The sequence below is a fragment of the Mytilus edulis genome, chromosome 3 (assembly GCF_963676685.1).
Source record: "Mytilus edulis chromosome 3, xbMytEdul2.2, whole genome shotgun sequence".
In the NCBI taxonomy this organism is placed as follows: domain Eukaryota; kingdom Metazoa; phylum Mollusca; class Bivalvia; order Mytilida; family Mytilidae; genus Mytilus; species Mytilus edulis.
Window position 1 is genome coordinate 29,695,411 of NC_092346.1, and position 11,202 is coordinate 29,706,612.

The following is an 11,202-nucleotide window of genomic DNA, read 5'->3' on the forward strand; positions in this document are numbered from 1 at the left end:
AGGTAAACATGAATTCACAATCATATTATATAAATATAAATTGAAAAAATCAATTGTATATTCCAAATAAAATTATGAACTCAAGTCTAAATAGTTTATAGTTTATCTAATTAACCAATACATGTGCAGACTGACATTTCATATCATATTTTTCATGAATGATACATGCAGGAATTTGTGCCACACATTTCAACAATTTCCCTAATGGATTGAATGTACTGTCTGTGAATTCATCAGCCATACTTAAAGAAAAAGGAGAATAAAACTGGAAAGAAAATATTTGCAGTTGCAAAATAATCCTGTAAATAAATTCAAAAGAAGAAACAGTTTTAAACATGGTTAATTTAATGAATAATTGGAAGGTAATTAAACCTTTAGTCATATAATTCATAAGTTTTCCTAAGTAGATATAAAGTATAATGAGGACCATAATTATATTCATATTTGCACTTAAGCAGTCATAAAAATGAATTAACAGATCTTGGTAATAATTTCAAGTTTAGGGTCAATATTTCAAATCAATTTTGTGGTAAAGCATTGTTATGTATACTTGAAGACTTTCATGTATAGAACATGACAGAATTTGTTTCAACAAAAATATTGAACTAAAATTAGTTACATATGTATAATTTATTAAATGAAATCTATATTAATGTATAATTTCAACAAATTTAATGAAACCTATTTGGTTTTGAAAGCCTTTATACATATTATTATTACAAATTTCATTGTTAACAGCCTGAGTTTCCAGTTAATTTTAAATGTAATATGTTTTAGCTATAGTATTTGAACACTGCATGCACTTTCATTTATATGTATTTGTTATCACTTTTTTTCATTAGGTTGAAGCTAGTTATGTTGCAGAATTGCAAATGTTTGGTACTGGTTGAAACTATGAAAGTAATACAGGTAAATTTAAAGAATTTAGACTTTAACTTTATTAATAGAAAAGATATTCCCAAATGTCAAAGTGAAAGTGGACATTGTAGATTCTAAACACCCATGTGAAAGCAACAGTCTTCTATGGTGAGAGGATGCCATACTTAGCAATGCTCTTGTTATTATATGGAATATGGCTTTTTTTATCATTATTTTCACTATTTTGATATTGAACAACCAACATTGATAAAAAGTAATATAAAACTCTCACTTTTTATGAATCCTATATTATCTGATTATATTAATTTACTTATTTAATTTTTGTTATATTTGTTATCAATTGTAGGTCTCATGGTCATCATTTAACAGCAGGTTATTAGCAGCAGTTTTGTAGAAAAATGAAGGATGACTGTCAATGGTAAATACATACATTTTAGGATAATTACATGTAGTTACCTTTGAAAAAAAACTTAGGTTCCATTTGAGACTTTTTAATCTGATAATGGTGTTTTGCAGGCATTTATAACATTTCTTTTTGGACAATATATTTAGTAGATTCAACTATAAAATGTAGGATCATGTAAACTTGTACACAGATGTCACTGACCTACATTTTCCACTTCACTGACTTTGGTTACATTAAACATCCAATTTCATATACAACAAATGTATATCTCAGCAACTAAAAGGTGTCAGATCATGCAAACTTATATATACACTCTCAGAGTCTCAGTAAGTAACTCAGCTTCCAGGCAAAAGAAGGTCACAGTTATCCACATTTTACACTATTGATTTGTACTTTATTTTATAATTTAAATACAAAGTATATTATCAAGACTGCCACTGGTTCTTATGTGCCACAATTCTGACAATGAAGATAACTATGTGATGTAGATAACTTATGTTTATTTCAAACTTGGTCACATGCTGTATATATGTAAATGTTTTACCAAAAAGAACAGTTCAACTGTTTTGATTTAAGGTACACATATATGGTAAAGGTCACACCTATTAAATATACATGTATACCTTGAATTTATTTGCATTGGACCCTATAATGCTCCCTATATCATTTATATTGTCAATTATTGCATTCCAAATTGCCATTGTTCACAAAACAAAAACCACTAAAAAGGATGGCCATCATATGCAAAAGCAATATAAAATGCATACCCATCAGCTGACCTAATTATTGCAATCACTTCAAAAACCTGGCCATATATCATATTATAAAACTCTTAATGAGTACCTTTGTTAGTCAGGTATAATATAATCTTTTTAAATTGATGTTGTAATGCATGATTGGATTAATTTTGCACTCACTGAAATATTATATAGATTTAGTAGTTTATTAGTATATATTACAACTTTTCATTACAAATAAATAAATTAAACTTTCAGGTAAATGCAGCAACAGAATGTTTCCCTGGAAAATTTACGTAGAAAATTTGGGAAAGTATGAATAAGAAATTAGAGAGGCAAACAGATAACCAGAAAACAAAGATTTTGAAAGAAAAGAATTGCCACTAATAGTAATATGCTATATCTGACTGGGAGCAACATGTACTATTCAATATGGAAGGATTGATAATTTTGACTGAGAACACAGTGAACTCTAATAATGCTATGACTATCAATAAGTACTTGACTGAATCAGAGGAGTAAACTATTTACACATTTGTAAATATAACAGTTATATGTTTGCTTGATTATTGAGGCATTCAAAATAAAGAAAGTTGAAAAACCTTTGAAAAAGTTATAATTTCATATTTTTTTGGTTATGTTACTATGACAACTGAAATATATAATGTATTATCATTATGCTTCATCAAACTTAAATCATTAATTGTGGAAAAGGTGACAAAGTATTTTTTAATCCATTTACTTGCATGACTGTTACCTATGAATCGATAATTTAAAACAAAATATATTTGGTGATTTTCGCTAACTTCTGAGTAATTTATTTTGCTCATTTAAGACCACAGTAATGCTAATATAAGCTGCATTACAATGTATCATAATATTTGTTTACATTTACATAGAAGCCATGTGTTGTTGGTCTGAAATCATGGTATTTGATCTGCCATTGTCTGTTAGGTTGTTAATCTTGCACATCAGAACAATGCAAAAACTTGAATTTTCCAACTTCATGTCCTGTTGCCATGGTAACCGTTGTTCATAGAAACCAAAAAATTGTTCTCATTTGATTGCCTTGTGAAACTGTATTATTCTGTGTTAGTTTAACAAAGGATATGACAACATATGTCACACTTTGATCACCGATGATGAAAGATATACAAAAAACTGCTGTTGATCACTGTTTCGTTAGGGGTCACAAAAACATTTTTCGTGCAAAAAATAGTCTGGTGATCCATATTTTTTTTTATTTCTTTTTAAAGCTCATTGTTATGACCATCTTATGTCAAATTTAAAAAAATATTCATTGGACCATTTTTTTGGAAATTTAAGAAAAATAGAAAATTTTAACAAAATCTGTGTTTTTTTTTGTGGAGCAGTGTTGATGAAATTAGAGACGAAATCAATGAAAATGAATAAAACTGCCATTATTTGTGTTTTATTTACATTTTAAATAATAATTTTGTAATAAATGAAGAACAAACCCTTCAAAATACTTTCAAAGGCTTGAAAAAAATCCAGAGTTTCTACATCAGGTATGTATTTATGCATACACGTGATGTAGCAACTTTGGTGACCGTTACCATGGAAACGAGTCTGGTGACATACTATTTTTAACTCAAATTTTCATAGAGGCCATTGCATAGTATATGTATGCAAATTTTAAGAAAAATTCAATGGTGAAAAAAAATTTGCTATATCTGTAGGGATCCACCTTAAGACAACAACAAAAAAAGATGAGACACTTGTCTTAGAAATTTCTATTGATTCTGAAAGTAATTTAATTACTTTTTTTTTAGAAAAAAAATCATTATCAATGTCAAAATGAACAATACAGTATTCAAATGAAAAAGACTAAAATTCATCAAATCTGGAATAAGAAAGTCTTGGATACATGTTCAAATAGACACAAAACAAAAGCTCTGCAAGCGAACATTGACAACAGTATTATATCCTTAATTACAACGGTGGTGACCGTAAGTTTGGTGTGTTATATTATAAGATTTGTGTATCTGATATTTTATGAATCAACATTGAAATAATGAATTTGTTCACTATTTAGTAGACATATAATGCAATTATTGTAGCACACACTTCGTCTAAGGCTTTACAATGTACCATCCCAAAACATATCATTAGTCAGTATAACCATCCTGTCTGGTCTTCTAATATACATTCTCATCTGTACAATGTCCGTCAGATCAACCTCAAAGGTGAAAGACGGACTATTTTCTCTCACGATATCAGAAGTTATGTGAAATAGCACGTACACATACACATTAGGAGGTGTAAGCAAGTACAGTACCGTGATTATTTAGAAAAGTACAACTTGTATTTTCGTTGCAAAGCAATTACCGATTATATAGCTACATACCTTTTTAAGCAGATCAGAAATATCTCCCAATCCTTCTGGATCACTCGGGATCACCCTCGTCTTTTGGTGGGATTTCATGTGCTAAGTCTTTTGGTTTGATGCTTTTTGGGGTCTTTATTCGTTTTTTGCCATGGCATTATCAGTTCGTCTTTAACATGAGTTTAACTATCCCTTTGGTTACTTTAGCCTTTCTTTAAATGTCTGTTTATATAATAGACCATTTGTAAAATAGTTTTGCTTAATTCTATGGTATTTCTTTACTCTTTACTGATTATTATATCGAGGTGCACAGATCTGGGGAAATTTTGCAAAATTTTATTCACGGGTAAACTGGGGTTGAATGCTATTTACACTCAGGTTATTTTCAAATCAGAGTGCAGACTCATAGCTTCATAAGAAATGAATATAAATTTACCTGAAATAACCTTTAGATCAATTTATAGTATTCTATATTAGTGATCTGCTGAGATTCAAACCAGGGAATTATATTTTTCTGCAGAAAATACCTAGATGAACTGATGAATCATTCGCATGCATTTTAAGGAAAAACCCTGTGATGTTGTTCAGAAATGACGAGAATTGATGAAATATCACTTTATCATAGTAAAATGAATAAAAGTGTTAAGTAATATAGAAATTGCAAACTTATGATGACACATAACATACCATTAAATAAGCGTTTACTGGTCATTCAACCTATAGTATTAATTGATAAAAACAATGAAGGGATATGATCATGTCTAGTCCATTGGCTCTTTTATTGAACATTTGACACAGCTGTTAAATAAGAATTTTATCTACGCAGACAAAACAGTTTTTTTCTCATAACTAAACTATTTTGTCACTAATGAAATTTGTAGTGCTGCATTTATTTATTGCATTTTCAAATAAAAATGTGTTTTCGCATTCAAATAGGATTTGTTATGTTAAAGGTCATCTTTAGAAATAGGTTTTTCTCTTTTTAATTATTTCAGATTTTGTCATATCCGGTCTCTTATAGCTTACTAAGCAGTTTGTAATTTTTTTCAGATTTTCTCGTACTCTATAGTTGTTTTCCATTCTCGACTTTGTCTCATAGGTAATCAGATTTTTGTTGTTGTTGGTATTTTAAAGTAAACTGTGAATTTAAAGCCTTACTCTTGAATTTCATAGAACAAACAAATTGCAATACTATATGGCCGAGTAAAAAAATATTCCTACCAAGCACTTTTTATTAATGCGTAATTACTATATTACAAAGATGGTAGCTATGACAATTTGAAAATCTGAGGTCTAAACCTAAAAAATTTCTTTTGTTTTATTCCCATCAACTACTATATGTATTATAACTATATAACATAGCTGGAAGACATTAACAATCAAAGAATATAAGGTCTATAGTGGAGGTTCAGTTTTCTATGATATGGGTTTAATTTTCTATGGATAATTTAAGATAAATCTTTGTCATTTTTCATCATGTTTTACTCCTCCAAGTACATGTTAATTAGGTATTACTAAATAATAATACTGGCATAGATATGACAATTTGAAAATATGTAGATCTTACTTTGATGAACAATTTTGCTGTTTACAATTTATCTTTATCTATTATGATATTCAAGATAATAACCAAAAACTGCTAAATTTCTTTAATATTTATTACCAATTTGGGGGCAGCAACCAAACAACGGGTAGTCTGATGCATCTGAAAATTTCAAGGCAGAAAGATTTTGACCTGATATTTTTACCAGATGTCAGATTTGCTCTAAATGCTTTAGTTTTTGAGATATAAGCCAAAAACTGAATTTGACCACTATGTTCTATATTTGGCCATGGCGGCCATATTTGTTGATGGATCAAAAATTCGGATATCATTTATAAACTAGATTCCTAAAGGAACATTCATTTAAAATTTAGAAATATTAGGCACAGTAGTTTCGAAGGGAAGTCTTTAAATGTAAGCAAACATGAAGAACAAATTGTGTAAAATTTTCTTTAAAGGGCAATAACTCCTGAAGGGTCGATTGACAATGTTGGTCATATGAATTCTTTGGTAGATCTTACTTTGCTAAACATTAATGCTTTTTACAGTATCTCTGTCTATTAAAATATTTTAAAAAAATGCAAAATGTCCTTAAAATTACCAATTAGTGGCATCATCCAAACAATGGGTTGTTCAATTCGTGTGAAAATTTGAGTGCTGATAGATCAGACCAATTGAACCCTTTTAACCACATGTCAGATTTGCTCTAAAAGCTTTGGTTTTTGAGATAGAAGTCAAAAACTGCATTTGATCCCTATGTTATATGGCAGCAAAGTTTGTTTTGAACATTCAGTTAAAGTTTAAAGGTTTTTTGTCCAGTATTTTCAAAGGAGAAGACTTGCGAAATAGTTTGCCACGACGATGACAAACGAGGGACGAAGGACGACGACGGACGCGAATCGATGGCAGAAGTTCACATGGGTCCCCGGTTAGCTAAAAACTTCATATCGTTATGCTTTCAATTTTCGAAATGAAATTATCACCCGAGTTCAAATATATTTATTTATAAATCAAGTAAGGTTAATCTAAAAATCTATAAAGCAGGAAAGCAGAAGCATTATACCTGGTTCGTTAAAATAATTCTTAGAGCAGTTCAGTCTTTGCAAAGAAAATAGCCGGTTTCAATTTTGTAATTGATGTAGAGGCTGAGTCATATAGTATGTTTACTACTACCTGAGTTAACCAGTATTCAGTTTAAATTTGTTGATAACTAAATGAATAGGTATATAGCCTTGACGCGTTGATTAGAGATCATGAGAGTATAATAGTTCTTAATGAATTAATGGTTAACTTGCACGCAATTGATAAAGACAGAGTTTCCTGGAAATTAAGAAGAAGGTAATTTCAAAACATAAATCTAGTTAACACTTAAGGAATATGATAATTTGTAGCTTCTTTGATTGGTACGGATAAGGCATTCTTCCTATAAAGACAAAATCGGATAGTTTTTGATATTTATAGTATACTAGTAGTCAATTCAATTGGTGGGTTGAATGTATAAAGAAATATTTATTTGTACTTTCAAAGTGTTTAAAATATATTTAAAAAAATCTCCCATTTAGGTTTTCCAAGGCACATAGAGTTAAGTGTACCTTAGACATTTACAAATACGGCGTGATTCCATTCATTAATGAAATTTGCCTATATGTTATTTCTCTTCCTTTGGTCTTTATTGGATCGTTGTCTCACTGGCTATCATATCACACCGCCTTTACTTTTATATATAACGAAATTTTGAAATTTAACCTCTACTTTTGCACTCCATAGAACAAACATAAAATAAGACATCAAAAAGAGGGATAAATATTTTGAAGAAAAGTTTTAAAATCCCTTTAAAAAGTAAAATCACAAAAAATACTGAACTTAGAGGAAAATCAATTCAGAAAGTCCATTATCACATGGCAAAATCAAATAACAAAACGCATCAAAAACGAATGGACAAGAACTGTCATATTCCTGACTTGGTACAGGCCAGGCAAAGGGGAGTTTTTCTGTTTAGTTTTACATTATACAGAATAAATTGACACCTATTCGTCCAGTAAGCTATGCAAGTGTAAGCAAATGATTTTTCCGTAAAACACTTTTTTAATCTGCGTAATGAAAACAAAAGCATCAATTTTTCAATTGATTGAGAAGCAGAGTCATATACTACGTTCATTTTATCTACCGGAGTTAGTCAGTATTTAGTTCAAATTTCTTGATAAAAGCAAAATGGATATGTATATCGCGTTGACATGCTGATTAGAGATTGTTCGGGTATAATAGTTGTTAATGAATTGTTGGTATAAATGTACTTGCACGCAATTTACTAAGACAGATTTTCTTGGAAATTAGGAAAGAGGTCAAGCATTGTAGAAAACGAATAACAACAAGTTCATTATAGTCAAGGAGTATTAGATATTGTCAAATTCAGACGGTGTTTTGTTTAGAACTTTTCTTTGTCCAAACACCATATGTGTGTATATGCATGTTAGCGACATGAAGTACGTGAATATCGATATGTTTCAAGCTATTGTTATTGTTAATAATGACTTTAAAAACTATAAGGCTTATCTAAGCTCGTTATATTAAATTTAAAAACAAATAATATTTCACTACTTGTTGTTCATCAATAACATATATTTTTCTAAATTCAGGGATTTATAATTTTTTAAATACAGGGATTTATAATTACGCTATATCATGATCTATTTGTTTTTTAGTTATAGGTCCGTTAAAATAATAATGCATGAGACTACTTACAGTCCGGAATGCGGTTCGATAAAATTGCTCCCCTTGTTTATTTCGCTCTCCTGTCAAATCATGCAATTTCGCTACCTCCAATGGTAGACGCTACAACGATGGGTGTCGTCAAAAAAGGTACGATTAAAGGAATCAGCTAGGAATTAGACGATCACCATTGGTATAGGTGAGTTGTTTAATAGTTGTTGCTTTGTGCTAAATGCATGTTTTGGATTAATTGATAATCAGAAATAGCTGGAAAGGAAAGAAACGTGTTGCTACGTGAACCCGGAAAGGCCGGGACGAATTTAAAAAAATAATCTAGAGACGATCGTTCTGAGTGTGCCACCTACACATTCAAACGTGTACACAAGCACAATATTCCCTATCTATGTAATGTGTTTTCATAATTATGTGATATAGAGCAAAAAAAGGTAGCAGTTTTTTGTGTCTTGTTGTTAAGCATATCTAGGGGAGATAATGTTATTTTTCACGGTGTGTTTGATAGGTTTGTTACATTGTAACATTATATAATACACACTCAGAAAGTGGATTAAAATAGCCTCCCACACTAAATTAACTGAATTTCAATTATTCTATTTACCGTAATGCTATTATATAAACTTCGGAGGTTCATATCACTTATATTCAACGTTTTTATATCGGATTTTTTTTAACTATTGATGTTGAACGGTTCATAGTAAAAAAAAGATCCGATAAAACCGTTGAATGTAAATGATATGAACCTCAGAAGTGTTATATATTGTCCTTTAATATAAGACCGGAGGTTCATATCATTTACATTCAACATTTTTTATCGAATTTTTGTTATTAACTATCAACGGTTCAACATTGGTAGTTAAAAAAATACGATAAAATTAACGGTTCAACATTGATAGTAAAAAAACAATCCGATAAACATGTTGAATCTTAAAGATTTGAAACCCTGAAGCCTTACATTATAGAACCATCGTTTATTAGTTCTTTATCCTAACTAAATGTGTTTTTTTTTGTGGTGTATATTACAAAAAAAGGAGAGGGACTTTTAACACCAAAATACCTTCACAATCCTACAATATTTGTTTACAGAATGAGAATTGAATTCCGATCCGTTTGTACGGGGAACATGTGGTTGCAACCCCCTCTTAAATTGCCTGTTCGATTTTTTTTTTTGCAGTGTCGAAAAGGGAGATAGACGGCAGTTTTATCAAGAAGTTATGTACGTTCTGCTATACATTTGACAGTCAGTAATTATTATGAAGTACACATGTCGACCAGAGGCATGGAACAGAGAGGAGAGGATTTAAAGTACCAGATGCTTATCTGAGATTCCAATTTGAACTAAAGAAAGCAATATATAAAGATATGTAGGAGAAATAATCTATATGAATAAAGTTATGTCACAAAAGTAACTTGTTTTTTTATGTATAGAATTTGTCAAACGTCTCCATAACAGAAGAGATGTGAATGCATCCTTCATAGTCTTGTAATACTAATGGTAAATTATAATTTATATAATTTCTGAGATGATATAGCAGTGCTATTGGTTTCCCCTTTCTCTTTCTTCAAAGAACTTGATCATCTGACCTCTTTCTTTTTATGCCCCACCTACGATAGTAGAGTAGCATTATGTTTTCTGGTCTGTGGCTTCGTTCGTCTGTGCGTCCGTCTGTGCGTCCGTCCGATTAGGTTAAAGTTTTTGGTCAAGGTAGTTTTTGATGAAGCTGAAGTCCAATCAACTTGAAACTTAGTAGACTTGTTGCTTATGATATGATCTTTCTAATTTTAAAGCCAAATTAGACTTTTGACCCCAATTTCACGGTCCACTAAACATAGAAAATGAAAGTGGGAGTTTCAGGTTAAAGTTTTTGGTCAAGGTAGTTTTTGATAAAATTGAAGTCCAATCAACTTGAAACTTAGTACATATGTTCCCTATAGTATAATCTTTCTAATTTTAATACCAAATTAGATAATTACCCAATTTCACGGTCCATGGAACATGGAAAAGGATAGTGCGAGTGGGGCATCCGTGTACTTTGGACACATTCTTGTTTTTTTTTTAAATTGGAGCCCTGTTCAAGAACAGTTAAAAGAGCATATGCTTAATTTTCGTTATCTTTTAGAATCTTCTTTTTCAGCTCACCTGGCCCAAAGGGCCAAGTGAGCTTTTCTCATCACTTGGCGTCCGGCGTCCGGCGTCCGTCGTCCGTCGTCCGTCGTCGTCGTCGTCCGTCGTTAGCTTTTACAAAAATCTTCTCCTCTGAAACTACTGGGCCAAATTTAATCAAACTTGGTCACAATCATCATTGGGGTATCTAGTTAAAAATTGTGTCCGGTGACCCGGTCAACCAACCAAGATGGCCGCCACAGCTAAAAATAGAACATATGGGTAAAATGCAGTTTTTGGCTTATAACTCAAAAACCAAAGCATTTAGAGCAAATCTGACATGGGGTTAAATTGTTTATCAGGTCAAGATCTATCTGCCCTGAAAATTTCAGATGAATTGAACAACCCGTTGTTGGGTTGCTGCCCCTGAATTGGTAATATTAAGGAAATTTTGCTGTTTTT

The 11,202-nt window shown here is 30.9% G+C and overlaps 2 long non-coding RNA genes across 3 annotated transcripts; both read left to right on the forward strand.

Annotated features, from left to right (window-relative positions):
• Positions 1–253: 253 nt before the first annotated feature.
• Positions 254–2,634, forward strand: LOC139516161 (uncharacterized). Of its 2 annotated transcripts, XR_011662922.1 has the most exons (4): positions 254–362; positions 843–909; positions 1,226–1,297; positions 2,281–2,634. It is a non-coding gene; the product is annotated as an uncharacterized lncRNA (long non-coding RNA). The 2 variants fall into 2 exon arrangements; XR_011662921.1 differs by lacking the exon at positions 2,281–2,634 and having other exon boundaries at positions 256–362; positions 1,226–1,642.
• A 6,018-nt stretch (positions 2,635–8,652) lies between these two features.
• Positions 8,653–10,041, forward strand: LOC139514827 (uncharacterized). The gene is made up of 2 exons (XR_011662718.1): positions 8,653–8,820; positions 9,811–10,041. It is a non-coding gene; the product is annotated as an uncharacterized lncRNA (long non-coding RNA).
• The last annotated feature ends 1,161 nt before the right edge of the window (positions 10,042–11,202 follow it).